This window comes from Salvelinus fontinalis, chromosome 3 (assembly GCF_029448725.1).
Source record: "Salvelinus fontinalis isolate EN_2023a chromosome 3, ASM2944872v1, whole genome shotgun sequence".
NCBI classification, from domain to species: domain Eukaryota; kingdom Metazoa; phylum Chordata; class Actinopteri; order Salmoniformes; family Salmonidae; genus Salvelinus; species Salvelinus fontinalis.
This window is the reverse complement of record NC_074667.1, coordinates 28,736,334-28,757,473: the sequence shown is the minus strand read 5'-3', so window position 1 is coordinate 28,757,473 and position 21,140 is coordinate 28,736,334.

Here is a 21,140-nt window from a genome sequence, read left to right as displayed (position 1 = left end):
TTTGGGCAAATTGTGAAGGAGACATTTGCATGTATATTACTTATTTCTGCAAGAATATCATCAAATCAGTATACTTGGACATTGATTTAGCTTTTCCAGTATTAGTAGCCATATTATAACTTCAACATTTGTAAAACATCCCGTTTCATAACTTTCATAAATTCTGAATATGCTTGTAATTTTTGTCCAAAAGGAAAAGACATGCTGTCGCACAAGGTTAGCAGCAACATTTTGCGACAAATACATAATACTCCCGTAAAGCCCAGCTCATTGGCCATCTAGCTGGCTTTGTTTGACCCCAATAGGTGCTTATTTGACAAGGTTAGAGTCGATCAAGTGAAGACCGGCCGCTTCTTCGCCGTGTCATGAAGGCATCGCTCTCTGACCAAATTTGGTATCCTATAGGATTTACTACACCCCTAATGATATAGTGAAGTCTGGTTACGTTCTAGGATCTCTGAGGAATACATACAAACGTGATTTGACTGGTATGCTATATGAACCTTTTCAGGATATGAAAAATTATTTTACCTAACAAAACGACACTTCATGTTATCTCTGGGACCCTTTGGATGATAAATCAGAGCAAGATTTCAGAATGTAAGTACACATTTCACCTTCAGAGGTGAATTTGTCAAACCTATTGCGGTGAAAAAAGTGTTTTGTTGTTAGGAGCTCTCCTAAAACAATAGTATGGCGTTTTTTCACAGTAATAGCTACTGTAAATTGGACAGTGCAGTTATATTAACAAGAATTTAAGCTTTCAGCCGATATAAGACACTTATATGTACCGACATTTGTTGTTTCGCTAACAAGTCATTTACAACATTAACAATGTCTACACTGTATTTCTGATAAATTTTATGTTCTTTTAATGGACAAAAAATTTGCAAAAACAAGGACATTTCTAAGTGATCCCAAACTTTTGAATGGTAGTGTATATAATAAATAAGGTGGTATGTTGTCTGTTCTCATGATTAAACAGAACTCTAACCTACAAATTGCTAAGGGAAATGGATTTAGGCCTACCTTGACTTGCAAATTAAGTCTATTTGTCGGTTCTTCCCTCTCTGTTACAGCAATGTAGAAGTCACAGCAGAACCCCATGTCCATTATTTTATTCTGAATGCACACAGCAGGGCAGCCATTCACGCAGCTAGAATGGTTGTAGTGTAGTTAGTCGCATACATCTTGTAGAAGCCAAGGCTCCATCCCGCATTGAATGTCCAAGATGTAAAAGTCTGAGTAAAAAGTATTAATTGTTCATACAAGTGGACAGTCCAGTACTCACTGTTCGCCTGCCTGACAGCTAACAGTGAGGGAACGTTGGTCGCCTGTCATGAATAAAGTCACATCTTGTATGCTGTATACTGCCTCTGTCTGGTCTTAACTTTCATTATAGTTGACATTCCACTCTTCAAACCCTCCAAACCGCTTGTTACATGATTATTCCAACTTGGAAAATTGAGGAAGAGTAGAGTAGTGACCATTTGTCAGGTTGTTTTTGCTAGCTTTCTTCAGTTCAAGGGATCCGAGCACCACATTATGTAGACACGACCAAATGTAAGCAATTTACCCCAAACATTAGCAGGCAACACCCACAGAACATGTTTAGGCAATATGCATGCGCAAAATATGATGCCGTTTTAGGAAAAACGATGCAGTTTTAGGCAGCATCTCTCCTTTGAGCAGCAGTGTGCAGGTTAGAAACGTTTGCTTAAAACAACCATGTGTATTTTAAATATCCGTATATCCAGAAAAAAGGAGTAATGATACAATTTGAAAATCCCTACTGTCTGTCTGTCTACTTGTGTGTGTGTGTGTGTGTGTGTGTGCGTGCGTGCGTGCGTGCGTGTGAGAGAGAGAGAAACCCACACACACACACACACTGGATGTTTGTTCTGTTCTGAGGCAGGGTAGTGTGTGTGTAATAAAGGGTTTAAATGTGACTTTCCCTTCGGCTGTACTCTAATCTACTGTCTGCTTCCATATGCTGTACAGTATCTGCTATGAGGAACACATCCCTAAGTCAAGGAAACCTTTATCTATAAAATAGCTATCTAGCCTTGTCACTTTGATCTAATTTAGGCATTAGCAGAAAACAAATATAATGCTTTAGCACTGCAATATCCTTGTTGTCTCTAGGCTAACACAGAAAAGAGTGCCGAGAAAGAATACATCTGAGAAACATTCCATTTGACATCTCAAACAGGGTTGACATCACTGTTGGAGTCTTGTGGTATGGGTGTAGATGTTCTACTTGTGTTACTTGGTTCTGGCTACTATATTAAATACTTTTGAATTGCTGTTGTATGCAGTTTTGATACACACTCCCACACATACACTTGACTTTCCATTATCTACAACCCTCTTGTATAAATTAACTAAAAGAAGACCATCCATAAGGAATGTACTGTATGTTCCAATAAGGGTTAAGGTTAGGGTTAGGTTTTAGGGTAGGGACGTACCAAGGAATCCAGATAGCACTAACTGTGGGAGAAGTGACAGGGTGGAAGGGGTTTTAAGGATGTTAAAGAAAGTTGGTCCCACTTTAAACTATGTTCAGCTTCATAAATGTGGCATAACTGTGAGACATAGTCACCAATGTCAATGTGACATAACCCACTATGTCAAATATGATATAAACTTGTGTTTTATAAAGGGTGACATGTTGTGCTGAAGGATGCACTCTCTTCAGCACAAGTCATGTTAGTCACATTACACCTCATTTCTTTCCCAGACACTTCCGCCAAAATGCGCAGAAGGTCTGGTGGATAGTGCTGAGCGATTAGTGCTTTTGAGGGTGGTTCGATTCGATTATTAGAAGATAATCTGTCACTCCCTGATCTGTTTCACATGTCTTTGTGATTGTCTCTACCCACCTCCAGGTGTCACCCGTTTTCCCCATTAGTCCCTGGGTATTTATTCCGGTGTTCTGTTTGTCTGTTGCCAGTTCGTCTTGTCATGTCAAGTCAACCAGCGTGGTTTTCCGTGCTCCTGCTTTTGCTTATCTCTCTTTTGCTACTCATCCCGGTTTTGACCCTTGCCTGCCTTGACTCTGAACCCGCTTGCCTGAACAAACTGCCTGCCCTGACCTCGAGCCTGCCTGCCACTCTGTACCTCCTGGACTTTGACCTTGTTTATGATATTTTGCCTGTCCACGACCATTCTCTTGCCTGCCCCTTGGATTATAATAAATATCAGAGACTCAAACGATCTGCCTCCTGTGTCTGCATCTGGGTCTCACCCTGTGCCCTTATATAATCATGGTTTTCGATTTCGTATTACAGTATGTGGGTTGAATGCTGTAACAACACAGAATAAAACAATTCATAAAAGTCCCATGATGGTAGTGACTGCCAATTACTGCTTATCATTTAAAAAACATAATTTATTCACATTACTTCAGTTTAATAAAATATTTCAGTTGTTGTGTATATTACATTTGTTTTATCTCACCTCTATAAAGATGCTGCCTATGCTGTCTGACAAAACCACTATTTTGTAGTTCTTCAAAGTAAATAAGTCCTACTTTTAGGACTGCTGAATACCAACTATCAATCACTTAGATCATCATGTAATTTCAGGTAGAGATAGCGTACGAAGCAACAGCTACTCTCGTTATCACCTCACAATCACACATCCTTCTGTCTCTTCCAAAGCAGGCATACAAGAAAGACAGACCGCACAAGTAGATGCACAATGGAGTATGGTAATTGTAGTTAATTACCACATTTTATGTGCTAACCTATGTAGAATATTGGTCTGCTGGAAACTACAACTCCCTACTACATCACACAGTTCAGGCTGGATCTGTTTTATCTCTAGAGAAACTGTGCAATGTGCACATTGAGCTCGCAGAAAAAAACAAGAACGAAATGGAATTCAAATAATTGAACTGACGTCGGTCACATAACTTCTTATATCTGGGGGGCAGTATTGAGTAGCTTGGATGAATAAGGTTCCCAGAGTAAACTGCCTGCTACTCAGGCCCAGAAGCTAAGATAAGCATATTATTGGTAGATTTGAATAGAAACACTCTGAAGTTTCTAAAACTGTTTGAATGATGTCTGTGAGTATAACAGAACTCATATGGCAGGCAAAAACCTGAGAAAAAATCCAACCAGGAAGTGGGAAATCTGAGGTTTGTAAATTTTCAACTCTTTGCCTATCCAAGATACAGTGTAAATTCGGTCCGATTGCACTTCCTAAGGCTTCCACTAAATGTCACCTGTCTTTAGAACCTTGTTTCAGGCTTCTACTGTGAAGGGGGAGAGAACGAGAGCTGTTTCAACCAGATGTCTGGCAGAGTGCCATGAGCTCAGTCTCACGCGTGCCCGTGAGAGTTAGCTGCATTCCATTGCATTTCTAAAGACAAAGGAATTCTCCGGTTGAAACATTATTGAAGATTTATGTTAAAACATCCTCAAGATATATTCTATACATCGTTTGACATGTTTCTACGAACTGTAACGGAACTTTTTGACTTTTTGTCTGGACCTAGTGCTCGCGCCTCATGAATTTGGATTTGTGAACTAAACGCGTGAACAAAAAGGAGGTATTTGGACATAAATGATGGACTTAATCAAACAAAACAAACATTTATTGTGGAACTGGGATTCCTGGGAGTGCATTCTGATGAAGATCATCAAAGGTAAGTGAATATTTATAATGCTATTTCTGACTTCTGTTGACTCCACAACATGGCGGGTACCTGTATGGCTTGTTTTTGTGTCTGAGCGCCGTACTCAGATTATTGCATGGTGTGCTTTTTCCGTAAAGTTTTTTTGAAATCTGACACAGCGGTTGCATTAAGGAGAAGTATATCTTTAATTCTGTGCATAACAGTTGTATCTTTTATCAATGTTTATTATGAGTGTTTCTGTAAATTGATGTGGCTCACTTGCAAGATCACCGGATGTTTTGGAAGCAAAACATTACTGAACATAACGCGCCAATGTAAACTGAGATTTTTGGATATAAATATGAACTTTTTCGAACAAAACATACATGTATTGTGTAACATGAAGTCCCATGAGTGTCATCTGATGAAGATCATCAAAGGTTAGTGATTAATTTTAGCTATATTTCTGCTTTTTGTGACTCCTCTCTTTGGCTGGAAAAATTTTCTTTTTTTATAACAATACAATTACATTAAGTTTAAAAAAAAAGTCCAATAATGCAATTATATTGAACATTACACAGGGCTGTGAATAATGTAGCTGGTCCCTGAGCTGGCGGACGAATGTTTCTTGCCTCTCTGCCTGCTGGAGGTACTGCATGTTGGTTCCAACCTTAAAAGTAACAACAAAGACAGTTAGCAGGTCCATTAGGAAATGCCTTTGTCACACCATCTGTATAAGGGCATTTCTGTTCTGCGCCAGAAATACTCTAAAGGGGAAATGGGAAACTCCATTCGATTCATATTATTATATTCCTCTTTCTTTTACAAATCTCATGACATGACTATGAGTTGTGACTGAATGAGTCGTGACTGACTATAATTTAGCTGAGCCTGCTAGCTTGCTAAATTGTGTTATGTAGCTGCCTAGCAATTGCTGTGAAATCACCCAAATAATTTGAAATAACGATTGAGGTAGCTAACTCTTAACTACTACAAATTTATGTAAATTGCACTAATAAAGGTTAACTTATTCACTTTTCACTGTCCAGTGGCATCACAAGTGGGCATTTGATTTGCTAACTCATCACATTTCTGCTTACTGCACTACAGATAAAAAGGGCATCTACTTTACACAAAAAAAATCTCAAAAGTCGTTCACTGATGTGGTTTAATTATGTTGTGAACACATAAAATCAAATGTTGTTTTTTATATATTGAAACAGTGAAAAATGGGGAAAACCCAGAAAAAAATAGGGAAATCCGAAACCTGAAAAAACCAAAGTGAGAAAAATCAATAAATTAAAGAATAAAAAAGAATTAGGCCAAAAAGAAATCTGATTTTAAAAGGCCCTACCAATGCATTTTGGGGAAAGTTGAGGTCAGGTCCAATATTGTCTACGCGCCCAAGGGGGGAAGTGGTTTGGCCATCCTAGTAATGTTTAAAGTAACATTATAACATAATATATACAATTTAGCAGACACTTTTATCCAAAGCAACTTACAGACATGCGTGTATAGATTTTTACGTATGGGTGAACCCGGCAATAGAACCCACTATCCTAGCATTGCAATGCTCTACCACTGCTTTTTGAAGCCTCAATTGAATATGATTTGTAAAGCCATTATTAAGCAGTGCTTATGCCACCCTTTATAAAGCACATATTTATGTCATATTTGACATAGTGGGTTATGTCAAACAGTTATGCCACATTTACGAACCCTTTATATAGAATGACATACAGTTCTAGATGATTTGTGACATCTTTATATAGTGTTAATGAAGGTTTTATGACGCCTTTATAAGCTGCACGCCATTTAAAGTGTGTTCGAAAGCTAAAGGAAATGTGTTGGAGGAAGGTCTAAGGTTAGATTTTATTTTATTTATTTTATTTTACCGTTATTTTACCAGGTAAGTTGACTGAGAACACGTTCTCATTTGCAGCAACGACCTGGGGAATAGTTACAGGGGAGAGGAGGGGGATGAATGAGCCAATTGTAAACTGGGGATTATTAGGTGACCATGATGGTTTGAGGGCCAGATTGGGAATTTAGCCAGGACACCGGGGTTAACACCCCTACTCTTACGATATGTGCCATGGGATCTTTAATGACCTCAGAGAGTCAGGACACCCGTTTAACGTCCCATCCGAAAGACGGCACCCTATACAGGACAGTGTCCCCAATCACTGCCCTGGGGCATTGGGATGTTTTTTTTTTTAGACCAGAGGAAAGAGTGCCTCCTACTGGCCCTCCAACACCACTTCCAGCAGCATCTGGTCTCCCATCCAGGGACTGACCAGGACCAACCCTGCTTAGCTTCAGAAGCAAACCAGCAGTGGTATGCAGGGTGGTATGCTGCTAGATGAATCAGGGACTAGAGGCTCTCCTAGTAAGTAAAGACCACTATCACGCCCACACACACTTGCACAAGCATGCAGCCCACACACACTTGCACAAGCACGCATAGTCTCCACTATACTCAGTGTGTGCTTGTGAAAGTGTGTGTGGGCGTGATAGTGGTCTTTACTTACTAGGAGAGCCTTGTGTCTCGTGATTTATTTATATAACCTTTAACCATATGAACTCTGAGAAACATACAGTGCACATTCATACATTGATAGATCCATACAGGTACTGGTACACATTGCGAATGCCTCACCTGATACATAGTACATTCACCTACTGACACACCCAAGCCATAAGAACATGGAAGCACACCCTGAGTCCATGAATGGAATAAGATAGGGGAGCATAGGACATGAGTACTTTGGAAGTCATGACATACATCACTGGGAAAACGTCTCTTGCGGCCTATCAACATATCTTGCAGTTTCATATGCTAACTCCCATGGCTAAATCCCATACGCTAACACCTTTGGCTAAAACTAAAGGCTAAATCCCAAACGCTAACTTCCAAGGCTGACTCCCATGGCTAACTCATCAGCTCCCAATGCACAGCAAATCACAGTACACGTACCGTAGTTTCACACGCTAACGCTAGCTGGCAGCTCCTCAATTCTAATTCCCAATGCACAGCGGCAGCAGCAAGAACACATAGGCCCGCTATCACAAGCTTACTCAATCAAACCATACAGTATATTACAGCGTCACATGTTAGCGCCCATAGCTAACAATAATTCCCCATGCACAAAACAGAATGCTATTGTGTTCCAGTCCTGGCACACAGCATACACAGGACAGCAGGCTCTATCTTGGCTGTGGCTGTGCAGCGACTGCAGCATGAAGCATTGCTGTACCCAGAGGGAATAGACTGGATTATTGACAGAGTTCTGCTCCTAAACATGCTCATGCTACAGCTGAGATTCTCCTCTCAATTACAGCTGCAGCAGTGTGCAATAAGAAACACCGTTTGTATCTCTGTCACACACACACGCACACACACAAACACGTGCACAGTCGTATAAACAGCCAGAGTCCTTCCCTTCCACATTGAGTAAATTGTTTGTTGTGTTGCCGACTGAGATGGATTAATGACATGGCTAAAGTGAAGGAGGCTGAAACAGCAACTACAACTGCATCAGAACATAGAAAACACCTTTCTGTTTAAACATGCTCTTCACATTCCACATTCATGACTAGCAGTCAGCAGTCTCAATTGATATGCAGTAAACGGGCTCATGGCTGAGTTTCATTCCAGAAAGTATTCCTCTCCCCGGTCGTCATTCACTCCACACATTAGATCTAAGATGGCTCGATAGATAAGCAATTGATTCACCTAGTATATCACTGTCATGGGTCTACTATATTGCATAGTCTGCCATTTTTCTTTCACAGACCTATCTATGAGTGATCTGTAATGAAATGAAAAGAAAAAACACACATTCTTGCCTTCTTTGCACTAACAGCTGAACGGTAACACTTTCTATGGAGATCTCAGGGCCCGGGCTACATGCATGAATAGTAACGATGCCAAGCCGTGTGCGTCGTGAGGCAATCCTGTTTTGACGTGTGTGTGTGTCCATGTGTGTGTGTGCATGTGCGTGTGTGTGTGTGTGTGTTTGTGTGTGCATGTTTGTGTTCCACACAGAACAATATCAAGAATGAATCACTCAGAACGACAATGTTTAAGCGGATTTGCATAGCATTTACTGGAGTGGAACCTGAACGTGTGTGAGGCTATGAGCTGTCACTGTGATGGGGGACCTGGACGCCTAAGCGTGTGTTTAGTATGACAGCAGTCGATAACACACATGTTCTAATTTGCCCCTCACATGTTGGGTTGCGGTGGCGTGTGTCAGTGGGAGGACGCGATGCGTGAATAGCAGAAGAGACAGTCTCTCTGTGTGCCTACACACAGACATATACACACACACACTGGTGCCAGTGACATATGCTGATTACCATACAAAGGAGCTGAGGTCCTTAGTGTTAACTCAGTGTGCTAGATGTGATGAAGTTGTGGCTGAGATAGATTAGCACTGCAGATAGACTCACTGGGAGACTCACTGGGATGCATGTTAATGACTGTACTGATATGGCCTGGAAATGGCTCTGCATAAATAGTGTTTAATGTACAGTATACTCTGTGTTGGTGTGTGGGATGTATAGCTAGCTATACAATACCAGATGTACACTGTGTGGGTTGCATGTGGATGCATGTATTCCCATGTGGGATGTACTGTATGTCATGATATCTTCCAGGGGTCTGTAGCACTTTCACCTCTACTGCAAACAGGGCTGGAGTTTGTGTGTGTGTGTGTGTGTGTGTGTGTGTGTGTGTGTGTGTGTGTGTGTGTGTGTGTGTGTGTGTGTGTGTGTGTGTGTGTGTGTGTGTGTGTGTGTGTGTGTGTGTGTGTGTGTGTGTGTGTGTGTGTGTGTGTGTGTGTGTTTGCATAGCCTACTGTGAGTGTGTTAGCTGGATGTATGCTTTGAGCAGGGATGGTGTGAGTTACCATTTTTTCTTGGCAGTGAGCTCGGTGCGTCAGCCGTGAGCATACACCGAGTAGTGCATTTTGCCGGGGTTGTGTAACTGTTTGAAGTGAGCGATGGTGCACAGAGGCACAGCTGTGGTTGGAATGCTAATGTTGCAGCTATGCTAGCTGGTTGAACGTGGGAGAGGAGGGGAAAAGGCCAGAATCTGCCCACGCTAGACCTTGTACTCCAGAGACGTTGCTCAGCCATTCACAGCCCGCCATTCCTTACACTGGTTTACATGTTGTAACAAAACAAGCTGTTGATTTATGCAGAGAGAGCTAATGTTAAAGGGAAACTGCACCCGCTGATTTGGCCAATTTTTTTGGCTTGCTCCTCAAGAAACGATGGCTGCAATGACAGAAGCCAAACAAGTTGAGTTGGGGGTGTCGTTTGATGTGGATGTTTCTTGGGTGTGTCTTTGCCAACACCAAGACACACCCATCTGTCAGAACCTTGCCTTCAGCTGTTTCCTCCCACTCAATCACAACAAACTTCCTGAAGGTTGAGTTCAATAACTACAAGCAGATGAATGGTGAGATGTCGGAGGAAGCTTTGAATATGTCAATACCATAGAAGCATTGTTCTGCTAATACAGTTTACAATGTGCAGCTTTCACCTTTCATTGTCATTCCCAGCCTGTACACATACTGTGCTTATCTGCATGTTGTATGGTGGTAATGGGGCTACCTTGGCAAACCTGTCAGAGTGAGACTGGAGGGAAGGTCTTTGCCAGCACCCCATTGATGGGCATAGCAGCGTAGATCAGCTCCTGGCCCCTCATCAAAGATACGTGTTGGTCACAAACAAACACATTGACACAGAGCACTGATTACATTATCAATACTGGTTATGATTCAGTGGAGGCTCCTCAGAGGAGGAAGGGGAGGACCATTCTCCTCAGTGAATTTCTTAAAAATATCATTGTAAAACATTTAAAAGTTGTCCTCTTTAGATAAAACTAGACTAAATATAATCACGTCACTAGACAATTGATTAAAACACGCTATTTTGCAAAGAAGGTCTACGGTAGCCTCAACAGCACTCTGTAGGGTAGCCCCATGGTGTAGCCGGAGGACAGCTAGCTTATGTCCTTCTCTGGGTACATTGACTTCAATACAAAACCTAGGAGGCTGATGGTTCTCACCCCCTTCCATAGACTTACTCAGTAATTATGACAACTTCCGGAGGACGTCCTCGAGCCTATCAGAGCTCTTGCAGCATGAACTGACGTGTTCTCCACCCAATCAAAGGATCAGAGAATTAATCTAGTACTGAAAGCATAAACTAGCTAGCACTGAAGTGTATAAAATCTTTGAATAGTTGACTCAAAGAGAGAGAAAAACAATATGTGTTATTAATTTATTAACAATATTAATTTCTTCTAAAATGAAGGAGAAGCAAGAGAGAAATAGAGAGAGATAGATTTTGTCATTTTTTTCAGTTTCAGTTTCACTTACTTAGCTAGCAAATGCAGCTAGCTAGTTTAGCCTACTGAAACACTCTGCTCAAACAGAGGGATGCTATGCTAGCTAGCTGGCTATGACTATCCAAAACAACACTGGACCTCTTCCAAATCGAGGAAAGCTTTTGGTATTACTAATTTATTGCCACCAGGGCTCACCCGTGTAACTGCATACTGTACACTAATGTTACTGCATGATTATAGTGGGTTTACTAACGCACTAGTTATATTAGCTATGCTGACTTACTTTAGCTAATATGGTGACAACGATGTAGGCTGTGTTTAGCGGTTTGGCTTGGAAAGTTTTTTTTGCCTGGTCACATACAGCTGATGTGTTGTGCATTGAAGTCCACAAGCGAAGGGACAAGGTAAGAGGAGGAGAGCGCATAGAAGGACTACAACATGGCCGCTATAAAAGTGAACTGTGTTTACACATGATCAGGGGTATATTCTTTCCGTCGATTCTGTTGAAAAACGTTTCTCAAACAGAAGCAAACGGAACAAAACAGGGATAAACGTACCTGAATTTGTCCAATAGAAACTCTTGTTTTCAACTGTTGCAACTGACTTATGATTACAACCTAGATCAGCTAGATGCGGGCAAGAGTGTGTCAGGCGGTATTGAATGTCACTGTCTGTCCATGTGTCACTGTCTGTCGCCTCAAATTTGTGTCTTGACTTGTGTGCACCTACGTTGTAAACTTTCATTCATACTGTAGGCTAGGTTGTGGCAACCTCATGATGGGTATAGGGAAAATCAGAATATCATGTAGTAGCTTACACCTATCGCTGTTACATTGAACTGGTTGAATGGAATATGAATGAGAGTTATCCAAGATGCTGTAATAGAAATAAGGCCATGCTCATGAAAAAAAAATTGTTGACTGACCTCCACTGTTATGATCAGCCTGGTGGAACCATCCTGGTTGCTGCATTCACCTTTCTATTTCACTTCAGATATCATAATATGTGAAGTGAAATAGAATGGTTAACATAGAGATCAGGCTGGTTCCACCAGGATAGGTTATGAAGGTGAATTGGGACAAAACTCAAAACAGTTTTGAACTTTGATCAGTTCAAATGTCACCAACCTGATTCAAGTGTCGTCCCTGTTCCATTTATAGTCAAGTGGTAATTGCATTTTGTTATAAAGATAGGACAAAGCTTTTTGATAATGCGATTCCCAACCAAAATGACTACTACTTGTATCCGTTTGGCTGGATAATTATACTACTAGTTTATATAACCGGGTATGTTTTAATACAACTTTTCACATAACACACATTACCGTTGTTGATGAAGCCGTCGGTGTCATCAGAGCAGTAACTCGGATCAAGCTAATACTAGGTCGTTACTAGTTACCACATTCAGAAAAAGTAATGTGGCCTATTTCTACAATTTGTCTTCTTAAAATGTGAATGAAACCTTAACCACACTGCTAAACATATGCCTAACCCTAACCTAAAATTAAGACCAAAAACCAAATTTTTGTTTTCATAAATTTTTCCGTACGATATAGTCAATTGTGACTTTGTGTCTGTAGTAAATAGTGAAACCCTAATTCTACGCTTTACAGATGTTGACAGACTGTAGTTCCAGATTGAATTAGATTCAGGCCGGTGACACTGTTATGATTTGTTGCTCCTAGTTCACTGTATTAGTCAGACTCAGACATGAGTTAGCTACCACCAGAGCTGCATCCATTATTTAGTTTTGCCTTAAACAACTTGTGGGCTAACGTTAGCTAGCCTCTAGCTAACTACCCTGCCTCGCTAGGATTATCAAATGGTAACGTTACATAACCAGCAGTATCTACAAAATACATTAGAAACTTGTATGAGCTACGACCTAACTAAGTTATAATGCGGTAGCTAGCTAAATAGTTATCTAGCTAGCTAGCTAGCTATGCTAACGTTAGCTAAAATGTTAGCTAGCCTGGCTCGCTTTATGAAAATATAGCTAACTATATAACCAGCAATAACATTATTAACGTCATTTGCCAAGTTATACTTGACTTTTTCCACATTTTGTTACATTACATCCTTCTTTTAAAATGGATGAAACCATTTTTTCCCCTCAATCTTCAACCAATAGCCTATAATGACGAAGCAAAAACTGATTTTTTGAATTAAACTGAAATATGACATTTACATAAATATTCAGACCCTTCACTCAGTGCTTTGTTGAAGCACCTTTGGCAGTGATTACAGCCTCAAGTCTTCTTGAGTATGACGCTACAAGCTTGGCAAACCTGTATTTGGGGAGTTTCTCCTATTCTCTGCTGATCCTCTCAAGCTCTGTCAGGTAGGATTGGGAGCGTCACTGCACAGCTACTTCCAGGTCTCTCCAGAGATGTTCAATTGGTTTTAAGTCCGGGCTCTGGCTGGGCCACTCAAGGACATCCAAAGACTTGTCTTGAAGCCACTCCTGCATTGTCTTGGCTGTGTGCTTAGGGTTGTTGTCCTGTGGGAAGGTGAACCTTCACCCCAGTCTGAGGTCCTGAGCACTCTGCAGCAGGTTTTCATCAAGGAACTCTCTGTACTTTGCTCCGTTTATCTTTCCCTCGATCCTGACAAGTCTTCCAGTCCCTGCCGCTGAAAACCATCCCCACAGCATGATACTGCCACCACCATTCTTCAGGTTTCCTCTAGGTTTTCTCCAGACATAACGCTTGGCATTCAGGCCAAAGAGTTCCATCTTGGTTTCATCAGACCAGAGAATCTTGTTTTTCATGGTCTGAGAGTCCTTTAGGTGCCTTTTGGCAAGCTCCAACCGGGCTATCGTGTGGATTTTACTGAGGAGGGGCATCCATCTGGCCACTCTTCCATAATGTCCTGATTGGTGGAGTGCTGCAGAAATGGTTGTCCTTATGGAAGGTTTTTCCTTCTCCACAGAAGAACTCTGGAGCTCTCTCAGAGTCAACATCGGGTTCTTGGTCACTTCCCTGACCAAGGCCCTTCTCCCTCGATTTCTCAGTTTGGCCATTCGGCCAGCTCTAGGCTGAAAGTCTAAGTGATTGCAAACTTCTTCCATTTAAGAATGATGGAGGCCACTGTGTTCTTGGGGACCTTCCATGCTGCAGAAATGTTTTGGTACCCTGCCCCAGATATGTGCCTCGACACAAACATGTCTTGGAGCTCTACCGACAATTCCTTTGACATCATGGCTTGGTTTATGTTCTGACGTGCACTGTCAACTGTGGGACCTTATATAGACAGGTGTGTGCCTTTCCAAATCATGTCCAATCAATTGAATTTACCACAGGTGGACTCCAATAAAGTTGTTGAAACATCACAAGGATGATCAATTGAAACAGGATGCACCTGAGCTCATTAAAAACTGTTTTCTAAAAACGAGTTTTCACATTGTTATTGTGGGGTATTGTTTATAGATGATGAGGAAAACATTTATTTAATCAATTTTAGCATAAAGCTGTAACGTAACAAAATGTGGAAAATGTGAAGGGGTTGAAAAATTTCTGAATGCACTGTATCGTGTACAGTATGTCATAGGCAGGTAGCCTAGTGGTTAGAGCCAGTAGGGCCAGTAACGGAAAGGTTGCTGGATCGAATCCCTGAGCTGACAAGGTAAAAATCTATCGTTCTGCCCTTGAGCAAGGCAGTTAACCCACTGTTCCCTGGGTGCTGAAGGATTGGATGTTGATTAAGGCGTCCCCCTGCACCTCTCTGATTCAGAGGGGTTGGGTTAAATGCGGAAGACACATTTCAGCTGAAGGCATTCAGTTGTTCAACTGACTAGCTCTTTCCCTTTCTTTCTTTTATATCATATTTGTTCAAATATACTGCTTGCCTTTCATGTCATAACATATTCATTTAACATTTGCGTTCTGTATCTTATGTAATTTGCATTGTGTATACCTTATTAAGTAGCGTTCATCCAGACATGTTTGATGTTTAACCAATCTACATAATTCAATCTTGAATCTACATAATTCAATTCAATCACCTCTGCCATTCCAAATGTCAGTCCTCTTCCTAAAGAGACCCAGAAAAAAGCCAGCAGCACTAATATATACAGTGTGAATGAAAAGCAGAAATGTTTTGAGCCAATAAGTGTTCAACCCCTTTGTTATTGTCACGTTCCTGACCTGTTTTCCGTTGTTTTTTGTATTTGTTTAGTATGGTCAGGGCATGAGCTGGGTGGGTAGTCTATGTTATGTGTTTCTATGTTGGGTTCAATGTGTTGCCTGATATGGTTCTCAATTAGGGGCAGGTGTTTGACGTTTCCTCTGATTGAGAACCATATTAAGGTAGGCTGTTCACACCGTTTGTTTGTGGGTGATTGTCTTCCGTGTCAGTGTTTGTTACAACACGGGACTGTATCGTTTGTGCTATTCTGTACCTGTTCGTGCGTTCTTCGTGTTTATGTAGTTCATATGTTCAGGTCGGTCTACGTTGTTTTTTTGTTATTTTGTAATTTATTCAAGTGTACTTCGTGTTTCGTCTTGCTTTAATAAATTCATCATGTATTCATCACCCGCTGCATTTTGGTCCGATACCTACACCTCCTCTTCAGACGAAGAGGAGGAAAACAGCCGTTACAGTTATGGCAAGACTAAATAAGGTGAGGAGCAAAAATGATTCTCAACAAGTCATATAATAAGTTGCATGGACTCACTTTGTGTCAATAATAGTGTTTTAAATCATGATTTTTGAACGGCTACTTCATCTCTGTACCCCCCCCCCCACACACACACACACACACACATTCAATTATATATAAGGTCAATACAAAGATACAGCCGTCCTTCCTAACTCAGTTGCTGGAGAGGAAGGAAACCGCTCAGGGATATCACCATGAGGCCAATGGTGACTTTAAAACAGTTACAGAGTTTAATGGCTGTGATAGAAGAAATCTGAGGATGAATCAACAACATTGTAATTACTCCACAATACTAACCTATTTAGCATAGTGAAAAGAAGAAAGCCTGTACAGAATAAAATATTCCTAAACATGCGTCCTGTTTGCAATAAGGCACTAAAGTAAAATAGCAAATAAATGTGGCAAAGAAATTCACATTATGTCCTGAATACAAAGTGTTGCGTTTGGGGCAAATCCAACACAACACATCACTGAGTACCACTCTTCAAATTCTCAAGCATGGTGGTGGCTGCATCATGTTATTGGTATGCTTGTCATCGGCAAAGACTAGGCTGTTTTTTAGGATACAAATAAATGTAATAGAGCTAATCACAGGCAAAATCCTAGACACTAGTAGACAAATTCACATTTCAGCAGGATAATAACCTAAAACATAAGGCCAAATATACTGATGTTGCTTACCAATACGACAATGAATGTTCCTGAGTGGCCTAGTTACAGTTTTGACTGAAATCGTCTTGAAAATCTATGGCAAGACTTGTAAATGGCTGTCTAGTGAAGATCAACAACCAACTTGACAGAGTTTGAAGATTTTTTTTAATAACAATGTGCAAATATTGCACAATCCAGGTGTGCAAAGCTCTTAGAGACTTACCCAGAAATGCTCACAGCTGTAATCACTGCCAAAGGGGATTCTAACATGTATTGACTCAGGGATGTGAATGAGATATTTTTGTATTTCATTTTCAATACATTTTCCCAAAAAAGCAATACCATGTTTTCACTTTGACATTATGGGCTAATGTGTGTAGATTGGTGATAAAAAAAAAATATATATGTTTAATCCAATTCAGGCTGTAATAGAACAAAATGTGGAAGAAGTCCAGGGGTATGAATATTTTCTGAAGGCACTGTATGTGTATAATGTCCCTTGTTATTTCAGGTAATGTTAATTTCATGACAGGACTATGTGTGAATGCCCTTGTCTATTGACCGATTCATGCTTATCCTATGGAATGGCATTGCCAGTGTTGAACTGTATGGGTACGTTCTTTCATATTGAATAATGATGATCGTGAGAGTGTGTGTGGTATTCCTTTCATCTAGGTTAAATGTCATGGTTCACTCTCTGTTGATGGAGGGGGGGATGAGTGATCGTATTTCGGGTTTGAAGATGATATCTGGGTCCATTCAGTGCGAAGGCCACACCTTACCAAACCCTCGATCATTCCCCTTGCCCCCCTGGGCATTGGTAATTACATGGACAAGCTCCATGACAGGGACCGCCGAGCAGCTCCAGCCAGGGAGGCAAGGCTCCTCTCCCTACCCAGCATCGGACACACCTTGCCTGGCATCCTTCAGCGGGGTGGAGAGTCATGGTGATCTGGATGATGAGTGAGTCTGGGGGGTAGGAACACACCCCTCTCGCTCTTCCTCTCTCTCGCTCCTAATAGCTGACATCTCCTGATGGATTCCCCCTTGACCTTTAGCCTTCCATCCCTCCCTCCGATATACAACTTCATTTCAATTCCTCCATCTCATCCATCCATTATATCACTTTATTCCATTACTCTGTTACATCCCTTCTTTCCATCCCTAATCTTATTCGTAATTCCATTCCTCCATCTCACTATTCCATCAGTGGCGGTCAGTGCCATTTAAGATGAGGGAGAATGATACTTTTTTTAATGAGCATGGCCTTATTTCTATTACAGCATGTTGGATGACTGTCATTCATATTCCATTTACCCAGCTCAATGTATCATTGATAGGTTTAGGCTACTACATGATACTGAAATGTTCCCTGTAGCCATCACGAGATTGCTACAACCTAGCCTATAAATGAAAGTTTACAACGTAGGTGCACAGGTAGAGAGAATTTTGATGAATCAAGGTGACAGACATTGACACATTCAATACGGCTTTGCACACTCTTGCCTGTCTCTAGCTGATCTAGGGTTAATTATTAGTCCAACATTTCCAAATGTACGTTTTTATTGGACGATATCAGGTATTTTTAGCCCCGTTTTGCTCTGTTTGCTTCCATTTAAGAAACTTTTTCAGACAGAATTGGCTGAATGAAAACAGCCCTGATCACACGCAAACACAGTTCACTTTCATAGCAGCCACATCAAAACAGCATCATCACTTTGATCGTTGTATATATACAGTAATTCCTTCTCGCAACTATCTACACGCTCTCCTCCTCTCACCTTTTGCCTTCACTTGTGGACCGCTACACACAGCCTACATCGTTGTCAAGTCATAGTCAACATAGATACTAGAACTAACGCATTACAGCGTACAGTCAGAAAGCAGTTTAGCAGTTACTCCAGCACAATAAATTAACAAATTCAAAAAATTACCTTGGAAGAGTTCCAGTGTTGGATAGCCATAGCTAACATAACATTCCTCTGTTTGAGCCGGGTGTTTGAGTAGGTTAAACTAGCTAGCTGCATTGCTAGCTAAGTAAAAGTTTTAAAAAAATACAACCCTCTCTCTCTCTCTCTATTGCTTCTCCTTATTTTGGAAGAAATTAATTTGATGAAAACTGTTCCACTATTTTCTTTCTATTTTTATGCACTACATTGCTAGCCAGCTGTAGTTCATGCTTTCGGTACTAGATTAATTCTCTGATACTTTGATTGGGCGGATAACATGCCAGTTCATGCTGCAAGACCTCTGATAGGTCAGAGGACGTCCTCCGGAAGTTGTCATAATTATTGTGTAAGTCTATGGAAGGGGGTGAGAACTATGAGCCTCCTAGGTTTTGTATTTAAGTCAATGTACCCAGAGGAGGACAGAAGCTAGCTGTCCTCCGGCTACACCATGGTGCTTCCCTACAGATAGCTGCTAAGGCTACTGAGAGCTGTTGAGGCTACCTTCATTGCAAAATAGTGTGTTTTAATCAATTATTTGGGGACATGTGAATATAGTTAGTATAGTTTAATCTAAAAAGGATACCTTTTTTAATGTTTCACGATTTTTATTTTTATGAGGAGGATGGTCCTGCACTTCCTACATAGTTTTTTCCATCCCTCTAAGTCATCCATCTATCTGTCCAAGGAGAGAGAGAGCAAGAGAGAGAGAAAGAGAGAGAGAGAAAGAGAGAGAGAGAGAGAGAGAGAGAGAGAGAGAGAGAGAGAGCAAGAGAGAGAGAGAGAGAGAGAGAGAGAGAGAGAGAGAGAGAGAGAGAGAGAGAGAGAGAGAGAGAGAGCAAGAGAGAGAGAGAGAGAGAAAGAGAGAGAGAGAGAGAGAGAGAGGGGTAGGGAGGGAGGGAGGCAGGGAGGCAGGCAGGCAGGGAGCAGGTGTCAGGCAAGCAGGTCTCGCATATGTTAACGAAGCAGGCCAGGGCACCTCAGAGAGATGGTGGAAAGATTCACAAGTGGTTAGCTAGCTCCAACCTGATCCCTGCCTCCCTCCTGAGGTACACATACAAACACACACACACACAGCACACAGGCGGAAACACACACACACGCAGGTGCACACACACATGCCCTAAGGAGAAATCTCACCTGTCGAGTTTGACAGCATGAGCTTCCGCACACACATAACGCTCTCTCTCTCTCGCTCTAACACACACACAGTCATGGGGGAGTGATGCAGGAGCTCTTCATCAGGTGTGAGTGGCAGGGCATTGGGTCTAGCTGACAGATTGAACAGGAGTGTTTAGAAAGACAGAGCTGTGGTACTGAGCTCTATCAGCCCTGGCCTCTACTGCAGCTACTGTAGCTATAGTAACACTGGAGCGGGGTTAGATGTTTTTCAGACATCTTCCTGTAGTCCTTCTTCCTGAAAGCCACTAAGAGCATCTGCTGGGTGACTAAGTGCTAACGTGACAGAGAGAACCGGAAAACAGGACAAAAGATCCTAGACCCTAGGGCTATGTCCCTAATAGTGCACTATATTGGCGATAGGGTACCATTTGGGATGCAGCCTCCATCTTCAGCGGTCCAGAGGTCATCTCCGATGCCATTATGTATTATGTGTCCCCAAACTAAAGCACAAAAGGACGTACTGTGCTCCACAGATGCCTTTTCTAATTGATCGCTAACCATATAGCAGTCTTTTTTATTCAACTCAGGTCTTGGGGTCAGTAGCACTATTGGTTCATTCTACCCCTCTAATCAGGGAGAGATCAGTAGATATTTTGTGTTTATTTATTTAATTGAACCTTTATTTGACTAGGCACGTCAGTTAAGAACAAATGCTTATTTAAAATGACGGCCTACCCCGGCCAAACCCTAACCCAGACAACACAGGGCCAATTTAGCGCCACCATATGGGACTCCCAATCACGGCCGGTTGTGATACAGCCTGGAATCGAGCCAGGGTCTGTAGTGACGCCTCTATATTGACATGGGGATGGTAAAATATCCTCAGGCTGTCACAGATGAATAGTAGTGGAAGGTAGGAGTCAGGTGCAGAGAGCAGAGGGTTCAAGAAAAATAGGTACTTTTATTCCGGCACAAACGGTCATGCCCAAACACAGGGCGGAAAACCCTGACCAACCCAAACACAGGGGAAAAACGGTCCGGAGCACAAAAACACAGACAACACTAAACGTGAGCACAAAATAATCCCGCACAAACTAGCGGGCCTAACAAGCTTAAATAAGCTAGAAAATCAAGAAAACACAAATAGGAACAGGTGCAACTAATAAGACAAAACTAACAGAAAAGGAAAAAAGGGATCGGTGACGGCTAGTAGGCCGGTGACGACGACCGCCGAGCACCGCCCGAACAGGCAGGGGAGCCAACTTCGGCGGGAGTCGTGACACAGGCAACATCTTCATAATATCAAATACAAACACAACTACTTGTGTCTTCCTCAACTATAGAATATCATATTACATAATTATTCTTTAAATGTCATTATAAACTGGGTGGTTTGAGCCCTGAATTCTGTTTGGCTGACAGCCATGGTATATCATACCGTATATCACGCGTATGATAAAACATTTATTTTTACTGCTCTTATTATGTTGGTAACCAGTTTATAATAGCAATAAGGCACCACAGGGGGTTCTGGTATATGGCCAGTATACCACGATTAAGGGCTGTGTCCACTCCGCGTTGCGTCGTGCATAAGAACAGCCCTTAGCCGTGGTATATTGCCCATGTACCACACCCCCTCGTGCCTTATTGCTTAATTATATCATCCTCCATCTAGCTTAGAGACAGATGCATTGCCCCTGCAGGGTGGCTGTGACCAACCCTAGTAGACTGCTCCTTCATACACTCTGGCTACATCCCAAGTGGCTCCCTGTCATGC